An 18,076-nucleotide genomic window follows, 5' to 3' on the forward strand; every position below is an offset into this window, starting at 1 on the left:
CCACGACTCGAGGTAACTACAGTACATTCCCCTGCATTCCATTCATTCACCAAGTTTTACAGACAGGAGCACAGCTGCATTAGCAGAGCTCCTGGGTGTAAAATGATTTAACCCCTTCAGATGGATTTACAGCGTGGGACAAGACTGAACGACGGAAGGTATGGAATATTGTTGTTTGTTTTTTTAACTTTATTTCAGGTGACAAGGGTCTTCAGGTGGATTAAGAGTATAATAAAATATTAAAACAACATGTGTCTTTATTTCATTAAAATACTTTTTAATAATGTGTGTGTTTTATTAACCATTTTGTACTATTGGATTAATAATGGATAGGTGTCATAATTGACGCCTTTCCATTATTAACCTGGCTTAATGTCACCTTACAATAGCAAGGTGGCATTAACCCTTCATTACCCCATATCCCACCGTTACACGGGAGTGGAAAGAGAGGGGCTAAGTGCCAGAATAGGCGCATCTTACAGATGTGCCTCTTCTGGGGTGGCCGGGGGCAGATGTTTTTAGCCGGGGGGGGGGGGGGGCAATAGCCATGGTCCCTCTCTAGGCTATTAATATCTGCCCTCAGTCACTGGCTTTCCCACTCTGGCGGAGAAAATTGCGCGGGAGCCCACGCCATTTTTTTCCGCGATTTAACCCTTTAATTTAATAGCTAGAGCCCCCAAATTTTACACAGAGACACTTGTTACATTGGTAAAGAGGAATATGTAATAAAAGAAGGGATATGAGATGGTTTACTGTAACCATGTCTCATATCCTGTTGGGTTTGTGAAGGAGAGAGCAAAAGCCGGCAATTGAATTACCGGCTTTTCTGCTATGTAGCGCTGAATTAAATATAAATACAGTGTATATATATATATATATATATATATATATATATATATATATATATATATGTCTCACTGACATATATATATATATATATATATATATATATATAGACTGTATATATGTTTTAATGAATATTTGAGCCCATGGATCCATTGCATGTCGGTTTTGCAAGCCTGCGAGAAAATATCGCAGTACGGATGCCATACGGATTACATACGGAGGATGACATGTGCAAAATACGCTGCCACACCCTGCCTACGGATGACATACGGATCACTATTTTGGGAACATTTCTGCGTATTACGGCTGTAAAAAACGGACCGTATTTTCATACGCCTAGTGTGACGCCGGCCTTAGAAGGAGCAGAATATAGTCTCCAAACAAGAGATTGTGGGAAATCGATGTGATTTCTATGCCTTGAATGTCTGAGTTAAGGCGAATATGACTTGCTTGCGGTTCAATTGGAAAGAGGAGCGGAGATCGGAGATACCCTTGGAGAGTAACTCTTTTGATAGTAAAATCAGAAGTTGTGCGTTGTCTGGGGAAGGATTGTTGTATACTTTCTCAAGTTGCTGCTGGAACAAACGGGAAGTCAGCTGCAGGTTGGGCGTAAAGTACGTACATAGTACAGTTAGGCATTTGAGGCGTTTGGCAAGATTGCAGTTGTCTTTATTGGTAAAGGCATAGAAGTGTTGTTGGGACCAACTGAGGGCTAAATCCGTGTTTTCAGAGAGACAAAGATCAGGTTCAGAGCGGACGCGTTTGTTACATGACCCTATTTTCAGTCTGAGTGTTGTCCTTGTAAAAAACGGACAGCACTCGGACCAATGTATTTTGCATTCTGTGCATGCCGGGGTGCGGCCTCCCTCCCTTGAGCTGGAAATTACATTTATCTGCCCTTACTCACACACTGAGGTAAACTCTGACAATAGACAGTGTAGGACCGTCCGGTCATGGCACCTTGTCGACGGTGGGATGGCTTTTGTGTTATTTTTTTACCAAAACCAGTATTACTAAGAACTCTGTGTTACTTACAGTTATATGAAAAAGTTTGGGCACCCCTATTAATCTTAAGCTTAATGTTTTATAAAAATTGTTTTTTTTTTGCAACAGCTATTTCAGTTTCATATATCTAATAACTGTTGGACACAGTAATGTTTCTGCCTTGAAATGAGGTTTATTGTACTAACAGAAAATGTGCAATCTGCATTCAAAATTTGACAGGTGCATAAGTATGGGCACCTCACCAGAAAAGTGACATTAATATTTAGTAGATCCTCCTTTTGCAAAAATAACAGCCTCTAGTCGCTTCCTGTAGCTTTTAATGAGTTCCTGGATCCTGGATGAAGGTATTTTTGACCATTCCTCTTTACAAAACAATTCCAGTTCAGTTAAGTTTGATGGTCGCCGAGCATGGACAGCCCTCTTCAAATGATCCCACAGATGTTCAATGATATTCAGGTCTGGGGACTGGGATGGCCATTCCAGAACAGTGTAATTGTTCCTCTGCATGAATGCCTGAGTAGATTTGGAGCAGTGTTTTGGATCATTGTCTTGCTGAAAGATCCATCCCCTGCGTAACTTCAACTTTGTCACTGATTCATGAACATTATTGTCAAGAATCTGCTGATACTGAGAGGAATCCATGCGTCCCTCAACTTTAACAAGATTCCCGATGCCGGCATTGGCCACACAGCTCCAAAGCATGAAGGAACCTCCACCAAATTTTACTGTGGGTAGCAAGTGTTTTTCTTGGAATGCTGTGTTTTTTTGCCGCCATGCATAACGCCTTTTTGTGTGACCAAACAACTCAATCTTGGTTTCATCAGTCCACAGGACCTTCTTCCAAAAAGAAATTGGCTTCTCCAAATGTGCTTTTGCATACCTCAGCCGACTCTGTTTGTGGCGTGCTTGCAGAAACGGCTTCTTTCACATCACTCTCCCATACAGCTTCTCCTTGTGCAAAGTGCGTTGTATAGTTGACCGATGCACAGTGACACCATCTGCAGCAAGTTGATGCTGCAGTTCTCTGGAGATGGTCTGAGGATTGTCCTTGACTGTTCTCACCATTCTTCTTCTCTGCGTTTCTGATGTTTTTCTTGGCCTGCCACTTCTGGCCTTAACAAGAACTGTACCTGTGTTCTTCCATTTCCTTACTATGTTCCTCACAGTGGAAATTGACAGGGTAAACCTCTGAGACAGCTTTTTGTATCCTTCCCCTGAACAACTATGTTGAATAATCTTTGTTTTCAGATCATTTGACAGTTGTTTTGAGGAGCCCATGATGCCACTCTTCGGAGGAGATTCAAACAGGAGAACAACTTGCAAGTGGCCACTTTAAGTAGCTTTTCTCATGATTGCATATACCTGGCTATGAAGTTCAAAGCTCAATGAGGTTACAAAACCAAAAAAAGTGCTTTAGTAAGTCGTAAAAAGTAGGTAGGAGTATTTAAAACAAGAAAATGATAAGGGTGCCCATACTTATGCACCTGTCAAAGTTTGTTTGAATGCAGATTGCACATTTTCTGTTAGTACAATAAACCTCATTTCAAGGCAGAAACATTACTGTGTCCAACAGTTATTAGATATATGAAACTGAAATAGCTGTTGCAAAAAAAAACAATTTTTATAAAACACTAGCTGTACTACCCGGCTTCGCCCGGGTTAATGACTGCTGTTAGCAAAATAGAATGTGTTAACAAAAATTTATTCTGCACACAAAAACCACAAAACAAATAGATAGAAATGTAATTATTAAAAGGCAAAAACTAAGCAAATAGAAGCATTTCACAACATATATTAGCTTTGTTATACTGAGAATGTCTTTGTTGCCTATATTAACCAATCAGAGCTCAGGTTAATTAACTGTAGCAAAATAGAAGCTGAGCTGTGATTGGTTGCTATTGGCAGCCTGATAAATCCCCAGCCAACAGGAAGCCCTCCCCCCTGGCAGTATATATTAGCTCACACATACACATAATAGACAGGTCATGTGACTGACAGCTGCCGTATTTCCTATATGGTACATTTGTTGCTCTTGTAGTTTGCTTATTAATCAGATTTTTATTTTTGAAGGACAATACCAGACTTGTGTGTGTTTTAGGGCGAGTTTTATGTGTCAAGTTGTGTGTGTTGAGTTGCGTGTGGTGACATGCATGTAGCGACTTTTGTGAGATGAGTTTTGTGTGGCGACATGCGTGTAGCAACATTTTGTGTGTTGAGTTGCATGTGACAGGTTAGTGTAGCAAGTTGTGTGCAGCAAGATTTGTGCATGGCGAGTTTTGCGCGTGGCGAGTTTTATGTGTGGTGCATTTTGAGTATGTGCAAGTTTTGTGTGAGGCAACTTTTGCATGTGGTGCAACTTTTGTACATGTGGCAATTTTTCTGTGTGTGCAAGTTTTGCATGAGGTGAGTTTTCCATGAGGTGAGTTTTGCACGTGTGGCGAGTTTTGCGTGAGCCTAGTTTTGCATATGGCGAGTTTTGCATGTAGCGAGTTTTGAGTGGTGACTTTTGTGTTTCGACTTTTATGTGGCGAGGTTGGTGTGTGTGTGTGGTGAAATGTGTGCTGAGGGTGGTATATGTGTTCAAGCACGTGGTAGTGTGTGGCGCATTTTGTGTTTGTGTTCATATCCCCGTGTGTGGTGAGTATCCCATGTCGGGGCCCCACCTTAGCAACTGTACGGTATATACTCTTTGTCGCCATCGCTCTCATTCTTTAAGTCCTCATTGTTCACATCTGGCAGCTGTCAATTTTCCTCCAACACTTTTCCCTTCACTTTTTCCCCATTATGTAGATAGGAGCAAAATTGTTTGGTGAATTGGAACGCGCGGGGTTAAAATTTCACCTCACAACATAGCCTATGACGCTCTCGGGGTCCAGACGTGTGACTGTGCAAAATTTTGTGGCTGTAGCTGCGACGGTACAGATGCCAATCCCGGACATACACACATACATACATACACACATTCAGCTTTATATATTAGATATACCTGTATGTAATCTCCTGTATATAGTATATACCTGTGTGTCATCTCACCTATATATAGTATATATCTGTGTGTCATCTCCTGTATATAGTATATACCTGTATGTCATCTCCTCCTATACATAGCATATACCTGTGTCATCTCCTCCTGTATATACTATATACCTGTAGGTAATCTGCTCCTGTATATAGTATATACCTGTGTGTCATCTCCTCCTGTATATAGTATATACCTGTATGTCATCTCCTCCTGTATGTAGTATGTACCTGTATGTCATCTCCTCCTCTATATAGTATATACCTGTGTGTCATCTCTCCTGTATATAGTATATATCTGTGTGTCATCTCCTCCTGTATATAGTATATACCTGTGTGTCATCTCCCCTGTAAATAGTATATACCTGTGTGTCATCTCCTGTATATAGTATATAGCTGTATGCCATCTCCTCCTGTATTAGCCCTCGTTCACACGTTATTTGGTCAGTATTTTTACCTCAGTATTTGTAAGCTAAAATGGCAGCCTGATAAATCCCCAGCCAACAGTAAGCCCACCCCCTGGCAGTATATATTAGCTCACACATACACATAATAGACTGGTCATGTGACTGACAGCTGCCGGATTCCTATATGGTACATTTGTTGCTCTTGTAGTTTGTCTGCTTATTAATCAGATTTTTATTTTTGAAGGATACCAGACTTGTGTGTGTTTTAGGGCGAGTTTCGTGTGTCAAGTTGTGTGTGTTGAGTTGCGTGTGGCGACATGCATGTAGGGACTTTTGTGAGATGAGTTTTGTGTGGCGACATGCGTGTAGCAACTTTTTGTGTGTCGAGTTGCATGTGACAGGTTAGTGTAGCAAGTTGTGTGCAGCAAGTTTTGCGCATGGCGAGTTTTGCGCGTGGCGAGTTTTATGTGTGGTGCCTTTTGAGTATGTGCAAGTTTTGTGTGAGGCAACTTTTGCATGTGTTGCAACTTTTGTGCATGTGGCAATTTTTCTGCGTGTGGCAATTTTTCTGCGTGTGCAAGTTTTGCGTGTGGCGAGTTTTGCACGTGTGGCGAGTTTTGCATGTGGAGAGTTTTGCGCGTGGCGAGTTTTGAGCGGCGACTTTTGCGTTTCTACTGTTATGTGGCGAGGTTGGTGTATGTGTGGTGAAATGTGCACTGAGGGTGGTATATGTGTTCGAGCACGTGGTAGTGTGTGGCGCATTTTGTGTGTGTGTTCATATCCCCGTGGTGGTGTGATTATCCCATGTTGGGGCCCCACCTTAGCAACTGTACAGTATATACTCTTTGGTGCCATCGCTGTCATTCTTTAAGTCCCCCTTGTTCACATCTGGCAGCTGTTAATTTGCCTCCAACACTTTTCCTTTCATTTTTTCCCCATTATGTAGATAGGGGCAAAATTGTTTGGTGACTTGGAAAGCGCGGGGTTAAAATTTCACCTCACAATATAGCTTTGACGCTCTCAGGGTCCAGACGTGTGACTGTGCAAAATTTTGTGCCTGTAGCTGCGACGCCTCCAACACTTTTCCTTTCACTTTTTCCCCATTATGTAGATAGGGGCAAAATTGTTTGGTGAATTGGAAAGCGCGGGGTTAAAATTTCACCTCACAACATAGCCTATGACGCTCTCGGGGTCCAGACGTGTGACTGTGCAAAATTTTGTGGCTGTAGCTGCTACGGTTCAGATGCCAATCCCGGACATACATACATACATACATACATACACACACACACACATTCAGCTTTATATATTAGATTAAGCTTAAGATTAATAGGGGTGCCCAAACTTTTTCATATAACTGTAAATGCACTTTTGCTTTTTACTTATTTAGTTACAGCAGGGTTCATGTTTATTTTGCTTCTTGTAGGTTTTGTATGCTTTATGGCCAATGTGAACATGCGTTTATACGCTGCATGTATACCAACTCAAATCAAGCTCAGTTTTTGTGTTTTTTTAATGGGGCAGTGCAGATGAACGTTTTTTTTCACTGACCGAATCTTTGTGTGAAAAAAATGTCAGCATGCATAAGTTTCTTCCATAAAGCCGATGAGACTCGCCCATCCAAGTCTATGGTTGCAGAAAAAAAAATCAGACACCATAAAGAATCACCATATAGATAGAAGAGGCAATTTGCATATAGATGCTGTTTGTTTTTATGGGTATATTGCAATTCAGTAAAATAGTAAACTGTAAATCGTCCTGTAAATGATTAATAGCTGCGGAGTTAAAAACAGATTGTATACGGATGACAGCCAGAAAAAAAGAATTCCACTCTTCTGGATGAAACTCTGAATGATTTTTTTTATATGCTGGTGTGAACCTATCCTTAAAGTGTGCACTAAGAAAAGGGAAATATGGCGTAAAAGTAGTTTTATAAAACCTAAACTAACTTCGCAGATAGAATAACAGAGCAAAGTATAATAATCCAAATATATCTGCTTATAGTGAGTATCTGATCATTCTGATATCTTCATATATTCCATGTTCATTCCCCACCTCTCAAGCACAGAGCATATGATATACACCTACTTATATGGAATTTGTGTTCCTTCCCTGCAATCTACATACTGTATATTCCATGCTCACACCATGTCTCAGATGCCCAGGAGGCCTATTATACCTCTCTATTTTTTAGGTTATGTTCATTCTTTTTATTTATATTTTTTGATCACTCTTTTTAGTACTCCCCTTTTTTTCTCTAACAAATAATTTTCTTGTTTCATAAAGAAATGTTTATATTTTATTTTACTATTAGAATTTTTTCCAATGCATTACTTTTAGCAACTTCTCAGACACTTGGCATGTTTTAGCTGACTATTGAGTTGTAAATGGAGCTCCCCTTCCGTGAAATACTGGGATCACTTTTTCAATCCACGCTGTTTCCATGGGATGACGACCGTCAGTCACAATCACTTCCCTGTAGATGTTTGCACACGCACAACCTCTGTGCAGATTTGCAGCAGGATTGAAAGCCTCCATTAAACTAATGCCAAATTAAGTTTTTCAACTACTGCCAAGAGTTTTTTTCATGATCTACAGAGATACTAGAAATAAAAAACTTGTAACCATAGTTTTCCCACATCTCTGAATGAATAAGCTTCAGCTAAGAGCTGCCTATATCTCACCTCCTGATACCCCTGAGAGTGTGACATAGAATTGTTAATTATTGCATATTATTACTGCAGTCTCATGTGAATTTCTTTCATTACACAGTATACTGCTCTCTCTCTGTAAGGCTGTAATGACATCTAGTGGCTGTATTTGGTACTGCAGGTAGCTCAAAAGAAAGCATTCTGCTATATCAAATAGAGAGAGAATGATGGAACTGATGAAGTCACCAAGTGTTAATATTACCCAATCAGACAATATCAATTACTGAAAACTATAATGTAAAAGTGCAAGGTCACTCAGGTATGCAGTATAGCCAACCTGCAATGAGTCAATATAAATTATATTGTGAAATTATCTGAAACTACAGTATTTGTCCAAACTGTGTTGTCAGAGATGGAAACATCTGTAGTACTAGTGCACTGTATTTGCATACTCAATAAAATAAGCTTTACTATAATATAGTGCATTTCCTTTTTACAGGCCAAGGTAAAAGTATTTAAGAGAAATGTATACATTATCAACCCCTAATATATATGTTATTAGGAACTGATCTTTCCAGCCCTTGCAATAGATTCCAGTTTGCATGTCAAATTCAATTAGTCTTTTTTTGGTATTTTACTAGTCAAGCAATTAGATTTCTAGCATGTGGCAGCACAGTGGCTCAGTGGCTAGCAGCACTGTTGCTTTGGGGTCCAGGGTACAAATCCCGCCAAGGACAACATCTGCAAAGTGTTTGTATGTTCTCCCTGTGTTTGTGTGGGTTTCCTCCAGATTCTCTGGTTCCCTCTCATAATCCAACCTGATAAGGAATCTAGATGGTGAGCCCCAATGGGGACAGTGATGATGATGTCTGTAAAGTGCTGTGTAGTTTGATAATACTATAAGTCGGTTAAATAAAATAGTATACAGTATATATTTCAGTTGTGATTTATTCTCGGCTATGCTAAAGAAGTATATGCTCTGCTTGGATAATGGGGGCAACTGCAATCCCCCTTGCCTGCAGAATTGTTAGTACTTGAGGTATAGGTTAGGGTCATATAACCTTTTTTTTCTCAGTTCAATTATACTAATCACACTCTGATCAGATTGATCTGATTCTCTCGGATGAGGAGACAATGGGATTAAAAAAGTCTCCATTTTCTCCATTCTGTCAGTCCGTGAAAATTGGATTGCAATCAGATGTCATCCGAGTGCAGTCTGATGTTTTTCATGTACCCATTGACTTGCATGGCTGACTGTGATTTGATTTATGGATGGAAATTGTGTGGGCTGTGATTTTTTTTCTCGGAAGAATTGGTCCTAGGGAAAAATCAGACAAGTAAACGGCCCCATAAAATAACATTGGTCCTAGTGTGATCTGCTGTTTTGTCAGATTGGAGCGAACATACTGTTGTCTGCACCTGCTCCTGCTATAACATGCCATCTCATCGGGGGCATTCCCAAACGTTGTCAGGAGTGCATGCAGGCACGTGGGGCCATACACACCACTGGGTCAAACTACTTACATTAAGAGCTGAAATTCATGCAAAATGGATCCTACTGTGATTAAGTGTTTTTGCACAGATTTTTTTGGTGATTCGGAATCCAACTGTCAAGTATTTGATTGATAGCTTTGGCTTCCGCTGAACTCGACCCTTTTGGACATCGAGATCAGATGTGTGATTTAAGCCTTCCCTTTTGGAGCAGTGTGTTTCCATAGTTATATTCATTTGTAAATAGCTGTAGAAAATCATTACCCTAAAGAAAGCAAAAACTTAGTGCAAAAACTTAGATGGTAACTTTGGAATCTCAGAGTAGCAGAGAGTAGGGCTATGAACGTAACGCCAGCACTGCAGACAATGACAGAGATGGGGAAAATCAGCAGAGACTCTGTGCCGGACCCTGGAAAAGGGAGTAAAGCCCAGTTTGTGTTTTTTAAGACAGCCTTCAGCCAGGAGACGTTAACGTTTCATTATACGTAATAAATGACATTAAATACTGTGTTTGCATAGCCCATCCCCCTCCTATGGAAATGATAGCCTTTGGCGCCTTGAGGGTATCTAAGCCTGTGTGTGTGACATGTATGCTATATGTACTGTCTGATGAAGGGGATCTACTGCCCAAACCGTGCTACTGAAACTCCAAATAAAGGATAATATCTTACTGGACAGCAGTCCCTTCAATCAATCTTTCATTTTCTTTGCAATGCTAAAACCTGAACCTGTGACATGAAAATCGCTATTAACCTGCAGATATGGGGTTAATCTGTGTATTGAAAGCAGCGACTGTAACCGCGCCCCCACACTGACTGACAGCCAGGTCTAATGTTCAGCTGCTGTCAGTCAATGCAGGTTTAAAACGCTGCTGTTAGGCCAGCGTCACACTGGCGAGTTTTACGGACGTATGAGCGCAGAAAATACACCCGTAAAATACGCATAACACACGGCCCAATGATTCCCTATGTCCCAGCTCCTATCAGCCGTATTTTACTGATCTGTATTATACGGTCTTGTACGGCCGTACAAAATCACAGCATGCTGCATTTGTCACCGTATTGCGCAAAAAAATCGCCAATGAAAGTCTATGGATGCGAGAAAAATACGGATTACACACGGACCAGAAGTGTGACCTGCGAGAAATACGCACCGGTGTTAGGCTACTTTCACACTAGCATTTTTTGCAATCCGTCGCAATGCGTCGTTTTGCCGAAAAAACGCATCCTGCAAAAGTGCTTGCAGGATGCGTTTTTTCCCCATAGACTAACATTAAGCGACGTATTGCGACGGATTGACACACGTCGCAACCGTCGTGCGACGGTTGCGCCGTGTTGTGGCGGACCGTCGGGACCAAAAAACGCTACATGTCACGCTTTTTGCTCACGATGGTCCGCTTTTTCCGACCGCGCATGCGCGGCCGGAACTCCGCCCCCACCTCCCCGCACTTCCCCGCACCTCACAATCGGGCAGCGGATGCGCTGGAAAAATGCATCCGCTGCCCCCGTTGTGCAGCGGAGACAACGCTAGCGTCGGGAACCTCGGCCCGACGCACCGCGACGGGCCGAGCCCGACGCTAGTGTGAAAGTAGCCTTAGAGAGAAAAGCCGGTAATTCAATTGCCGGCTTTTCATTTCTCCTTCCCAAACCCGACAGGATATGAGACATGGTTTACATACAGTAAACCATCTCATATCCCTTTTTTTTTTGCATATTCCACACTACTGTTAGTAGTGTGTATGTGCAAAATTTGGGCGCTGTAGCTGCTAAAATAAAGGGTTAAATGGCGGAAAAAATTGGCGTGGGCTCCCGCGCAATTTTCTCTGCCAGAGTGGTAAAGCCAGTGACTGAGGGCAGATATTAATAGCCTAGAGAGGGTCCATGGTTATTGCCCCCCCTGGCTAAAAACATCTGCCCCCAGCCACCCCAGAAAAGGCACATCTGGAAGATGCGCCTATTCTGGCACTTGGCCACTCTCTTCCCACTCCCGTGTAGCGGTGGGATATGGGGTAATGAAGGGTTAATGTCACCTTGCTATTGTAAGGTGACATTAAGCCAGATTAATAATGGAGAGGCGTCAATTATGACACCTAGCCATTATTAATCCAATAGTACGAAATGGTTAATAAAACACACACACATTATTACAAAGTCCTTTAATGAAATAAAGACACAGGCTGTTGTAATATTTTATTATTTTCTTAATCCAGCTGAAGACCCTCGTTCTGTGAAAAAGTAAAAATAACAAATCAACAATACCTCATACCTTCCGATGAACAGTTACGTCCCACGAAGTAAATCCATCTGAAGGGGTTAAATCATTTTACAGCCAGGAGCTGTGCTAAAGCACTCGCTCCTGCCTGTAAAGCCCCGGGTACTGAATGGAAAGCAGGGTGATCTGTATTTACCTTGAGTTGTGGTGATGCGCCCTCTGCTGGATGTCCTCATGAACTGGAGGCTTGGAAAAGTTCCCACGCTCGAGTTCATATGAGGACATCCAGCAGAGGGCGCATCACCGCGACTCAAGGTAACTACTACAGGTCACGCTGCTTTCCATTCAGTACCCAGGGTTTTACAGGCAGGAGCGAGTGCTTTAGCACAGCTCCTGACTGTAAAATGATTTAACCCCTTCAGATGGATTTACATCGTGGGACATAATGACGGAAGGTATGGAATATTGTTGTTTGTTTTTTAACTTTGTTTCAGGACGATGGTCTTCAGGTGGATTAAGAGTCTAATGAAATATTACAACAACATGTGTCTTTATTTCATTAAAATACTTTGTAATCATATGTGTGTGTTTTATTATCCATTTAGTACTATTGGATTAATAATGGATAGGTGTCATAATTGACGCCTCTCCATTAATCTGGCTTAATGTCACCTTACAATTGCAAGGTGACCTTAACCCTTCATTACCCCATATCCCACCGCTACACAGGAGTAGGAAGAGAGAGGCCAAGTGCCAGAATAGGCGCATCTTCCAGATGTGCCTTTTCTGGGGTGGCTGGGGGCAGATGTTTGTAGCCAGGGGGGGCCAATAACCATGGACCCTCTCTAGGCTATTAATATCTGCCCTCAGTCACTGGCTTTACCACTCTGGCGGAGAAAATTGCGCGGGAGCCCACGCCAATTTTTTCCGCGATTTAACCCTTTATTTTACAAGCTACAGTGTCCAAATTTTGCACATACACACTACTAACATTAGTAGTGTGAAATATGCAAAAAAAAAGGGATATGAGATGGTTTACTGTATGTAAACCATGTCTCATATCATGTCGGGTTTGGGAAGGAGAAATGAAAAGCCGGCAATTGAATTACCGGCTTTTCACATATATCGTGCTGAATTAAATGTAAATACAGAATATATATATATATGTGTCTCAATGACATATATATATATATATATATATATATATATATATATATACTGTATATATGTTTTCCCGAACATGTGAGCACATAAATCCATTAGATGTCGGTTTTGCAAGCCTGCGAGAAAATATCGCAGTACGGATGCCATACGGATTACATACGGAGGATGCCATGCGCAAAATACGCTGAAAAACCCTGCCTACGGATGACATACGGATCACTATTTTGGGGACTTTTCTGCGTATTACGGCCGTAAAAAACGGACCGTATTTACATACGCTGAGTGTGACGCCGGCCTTATTCTGCAGATTAATCCCATATCTTCAGATTAATAGCAATTTTCCATGTGACAGGTTCCTTTTAAATCTGAATTTTTAGCAGCGCCCTTAAAGAGGTTGTCCAGTGTAAAACTTCATGTCTGCAGTTACACAGAGTGACTGCAGACTTGTAATTTTAGACTGGGCAACCTCTTTAAAGTGTTTTTTCTGTGCTTCACCTCTTGCCTTTTCAGTTCCTGACTAGGTATCTTGTATTTGGACACCAGCATTACCAAAATGAACCACCCTCTTTTCCCTATGTGTGGGATACATGCATTAAATCACTTACATAAGGTCCTTGTTGTAAGGTTTATCAAGCACCTACCAACCTGTTGTGCCTGGCGCCGATCTTTGCAGACACAGAGCGGTCACTGTCTTCTCCTGCCGGCGATTCAGCGGCATTTCTTCAGCTCTGTTGACAGGGCGTGACTGCCGACATCATGCTAATTGACAGCTGACTCCACACTGCCTAGCTGCGAGGATCCAGCTGTCAATCAGCCTGACGTGTTTCAGTTATACCCCACCAATAGAGCGGCCCGGAAGATGAAGAGCTGCTCTGTTGATGTTGAGCAGCTGAATCGCCGGCAGGAGCGGTCAATGACTCCTCAGAGCCGGCACCAGGTCAAACCGGCAGGTTTTTGCCTCTGCTAGAAAATACCTGCCTGTTAGTTTTTAGTTTTTTTATTATCAATCCATAACATCATTATATTTTATTGTGTTTAATATACATATAAATGACCAATGTATATACATCAATGGACACCTGGATTGCATCTTATAAAACTATTTCAGTAGTCATAGAAATGCTGCCATCTCTGCAGTACAACATGTCCTGTTTACGAAAGACAAGAATTAAGCACAATTCTCAAGGACAGATACATTTTCTTTAGTGACGTGAGTTCTAAGTGATGCACAGCCCTACTTTACACCAGTGTAATGACTGGAGGCTGGACTGGAGGAGGAGGAGGCTGCCCAAGCTGTATTATGCCACCTGTGCTGGCAGTGCTGTGCGGGTGGCATCACTGCAGGAAGCCCATGACCATTTCTCAGGTAGGGCTGTGTGTCTTGTGCTTGTAATGCTTTATCCTTGGTAGAGAAAATTACTTTGTTCTGTATAATTTGTGTTTGTTACAGGTGAGTGTAACTAGATTTGTATTGTGTCCACAAAGGGTGTAGATTCTATGAACAAAGGATTTACTGCAGGTTTTTTTCTTAGTTTTCAAACTAGAGAAAATCAACCAGCTATAAATGTTATAAATATATGATGGCCCTTTCTACATTTTGAGTGTGTACTCTGCTATATATATATATATATATATATATATATATATATATATATATTGATCTGTAACTATTTTGGCTGCTTTTTGTAGACAATATTAGCACATAACAAGTATCATTAGGGCTCTGATTACTAAATAGTCAATTTTATTTTGTCATTTAAACTTTTCAAATTTTGCATAAAAAGGGAACAGAAAAAATGTAAAAAAACAAACAACCTATAAGCATTGCAAAAATTAGCAATTTCAGGCGCTAAAGATAATAAGTTAATTAGATGATCAGCATGTGTATTTATGCAGAATATAGGAGTGAGAGTCGTCATGAGTAAGTGTTTCTGAGTTCATAAATCAGTACTATTAAAGGGAGTGTATCATCCTCAAAACGCATTTCAAATGAGCCATACAGTGATATAGGGAACTTACCCCCCCCCCCATAACTTATTACTAGCAATCTATCTGTTGTTGGACAGTGTCTGAGAAGATATGTTTTAATTAATATGCAAATGAGGGAGCTTTGGTGCACCCGTAGCGTGGCCAAGACATCTATACCTTATTATCCCCCTCTCATTTTGTATGATGCTGGCTTCCCCTGCTCCTGAGTGATAGCGTTGACTTCCCAGAACAAGCCCAGTGTAAAGTCAGCCGGCGTGTGTGCCCCCTGATAGTGCCTGTGTGCAGCCACAACCTTACTCAATTGTCTGGAACGTTCTCCCGCCCGGTTCCTCTCTGCTGACGTCACTTGCGGCACTTCCTGGTGTATCAGTGTAGGGAGCAGCATCAGCAGAGAGAAGAACGTGCCCCCAGCCACTGTATAAGTGCCCAACTGCAGTGCGCATGCGCAAACACAATGGTTCCGGCAAGCAAACGCTGTTAACTAGTAGTGGTGTTCATATTACTATTTAAGTATATATTTCACTTAGGATATGTAGACCTGATGCTCTATTGTTCTGTCACTGTTTATATTTCCTTGTGTGACAGGGACTCCTATAGCTGGACATCTGGATCGTAACCCAGAGTCTTGTAGACTCCTTCTGATGGTTGTGTAGACACTGATGACTTAGGCTTAGCATGTGGTAACCACTTTCACTTGCAGTACAGAATGGATTACTATGCGCCATTCTTCTAATCTTTTGATCTGTCCATGCAGTGTTTCACCTCTGTGAATCACTTGCTGTCATTCCAGCTCTTCATTATTCTCCCAACCACTGGGGCATGTGCATTGCTCTACCAGACTGATACGCCAAGGTCTATCATTACAAGGATTTTTTCCCTCTCAGTTTGCAAGTGGCGAAAACTGGCACATCGACGAACCAGGAGTAATTGCACAATTATCCCACAACACTTGATCTGATTTTTGAGGTGTTGTGTGGCTAAAAAAAAATAGCTTTCAATCTGGCTCTTATGCACCTCCCATGTGCCACAGGATGGAGTTACATGCATGAAAATGTGATCATTTACAGATCTTAGCCACATTTGCTATTTTTTCGGTTTGTATACTCCTATGGCCTCTCCTACTTGGTTTTGGAATTTCAATATTGAGAAACACACACACACAAAAAAAAAAAATATATATATATACACACACAAGTGCTTCTCACTAAATTAGAATATCATCAAAATGTTAATTTATTTCAGTTCTTCAAAGTGAAACTTATATACAGTATTATATAGTAATTACAAACAGAGTGATCTATTTCAAGTGTTTATTTCTGCTAATGTTTGAGGCTTACAGCCGATGAAAACCCAAAAGTAATTGACTCAGTAAACTAGAATAAATAAGAAAAAACACCTGCAAAGCTTCCTAAGTGTTTAAAAAGGTCCCTTAGTCTGTTTCAGTAGGTTCCACAATCATGGGGAAGACTGCTGACTTGACAGATGTCCAGAAGGCCGTCACTGACACACTCCACAAGGAGGGTAAGGCATACAAGGTCATTTCTAAAGAAGCTGGCTGTTCACAGAGTGCTGTATCCAAGCATATTAATGGAAAGTTGAGTGGAAGGAAAAAGTGTGGTAGAAAAAGGTGCACAAGCAACTGGGATAACCGCAGCCTTGAAAGGATTATTAAGAAAAGGCCATTCAAAAATTTAGGGAAGATTGACAAGGAGTGGACTGCTGCTGAAGTCATTTCTTCAAGAGCCACCACACACAGACCTACCCAGGACATGGGCTACAAGTGTCACATTCCTTGTGTCATGCCCCTAATCACCAATAGACAACTCCACAAGCGTCTTACCTGGGTCAAGGAGAAAAAGCACTGGACTGTTGCTCTGTGTCATCTGCTGGTGTAGATCCACTGTGTTTTATCAAGACCAAAGTCAGCGCAGCCGTCTACCAGGATATTTTAGAGCACTTCATGCTTCCCTCTGCCAACAAGCTTTTTGGAGATGGAAATTTCATTCTCCAGCAGGACTTGGCACCTGTCCACACTGCCAAAAGTACCAATACCTGGTGTAAAAACTACAGTATCACTGTGCTTGATTGGCAGCAAACTCGTCTGACCTTCACCCCATGGGGTATTGTCAAGAGGAAGATGAGAGACACCAGACACAACAATGCAGACGAGCTGAAGGCTGCTATCAAAGCAACCTGGGCTTCCATAACACCTCAGCAGTGCCACAGGCTGATCGCCTCCATGACACGCCGCATTGATGCAGTAATTGATGCAAAAGGAGCTCCGACCAAGTATTGAGTGCATTTACTGAACATACATTTCAGTAGGCCAACATTTTGGGTTTTAATATTTCTTGGCATTCTGCGTAATAATTATGGATTTTAATAGGTCATTTATAAATACTTAATTTTTTAACCTCTTAACGACCAAAGGTATTTTCGTTTTTGCGTTTTCGTTTTTGCTCCCCTTCTTCCTAGAATTCAAAAACAGCAGAAAAAGGCAGCGATGTATACCTGCCCAGGAATCCAAACAAAAGCACTATCAGGATGCAGTGGACCCATGTAGTTAAGATGGCGGCAACACAGGTGCAAAAATATCGATGGGTCAATCACTCTCAGCCTATCAATCCATGGAGGGGGTGGTTACTTGTTATATTAATGCACAATAGAGGCTTGTGTGCGGCGCTGTTCACATACAGGTGATGCACAGCATCCAGGCTAGCAGCCTTTTAGTGATGCCCATACTATTCGATCAGGTGGGCTGCACAGTGCTATCCAAATGCATCCCATGTGAACAGACACCACAGTTTACAAGCCCAAATGGGCCCAGCTGCACCCTGAAAAATAAAGTGCAGAAAATACATATAAAAATATGTGAAGTATTAGTCGATATTTTGGCCAAGATATGCAAGATAATGAGTGTTTTACAATGAGGAGCTTATCATTGCTGGGACACAGCAGCAGGTGCCTGGTAGTTTGACTCCGCCCCCTCCTGTAATAAGCAGCTCACTGTTTGCAGCCATTGTATATACAGAGCCTGATGTGGATGGGGATAGCTTTCTCAGCCCTACTGCATTACTAAATCTAAAAGCTGTGATTGTGTCAGAACTGCTGCACCCAGTAATCTAAGTGACACATCATTGGATTCAGAGTCTCGTTGCCGACATCTTGCTGCTCTCAGATGAGGTGGTAAAAACCTGCTGACAGATTCAATTTTAGCACTATATTCCCCTTGTAAAATAAAAATACCCTATACTCATCTCCCATTTCAGTGACACGAGCTTCCTGAGGCTCGCA

The 18,076-nt window shown here is 41.6% G+C and overlaps 1 protein-coding gene across 4 annotated transcripts in view; it reads left to right on the forward strand.

Annotated features, from left to right (window-relative positions):
* Nucleotides 1-18,076, forward strand: part of TRPM8 (transient receptor potential cation channel subfamily M member 8) — a 173,801-nt gene that overhangs the window by 37,016 nt on the left and 118,709 nt on the right. The gene's annotated exons all lie outside the window — the stretch shown is intronic.

This window comes from Ranitomeya variabilis, chromosome 7 (genome assembly GCF_051348905.1).
Source record: "Ranitomeya variabilis isolate aRanVar5 chromosome 7, aRanVar5.hap1, whole genome shotgun sequence".
In the NCBI taxonomy this organism is placed as follows: Eukaryota; Metazoa; Chordata; class Amphibia; order Anura; family Dendrobatidae; genus Ranitomeya; species Ranitomeya variabilis.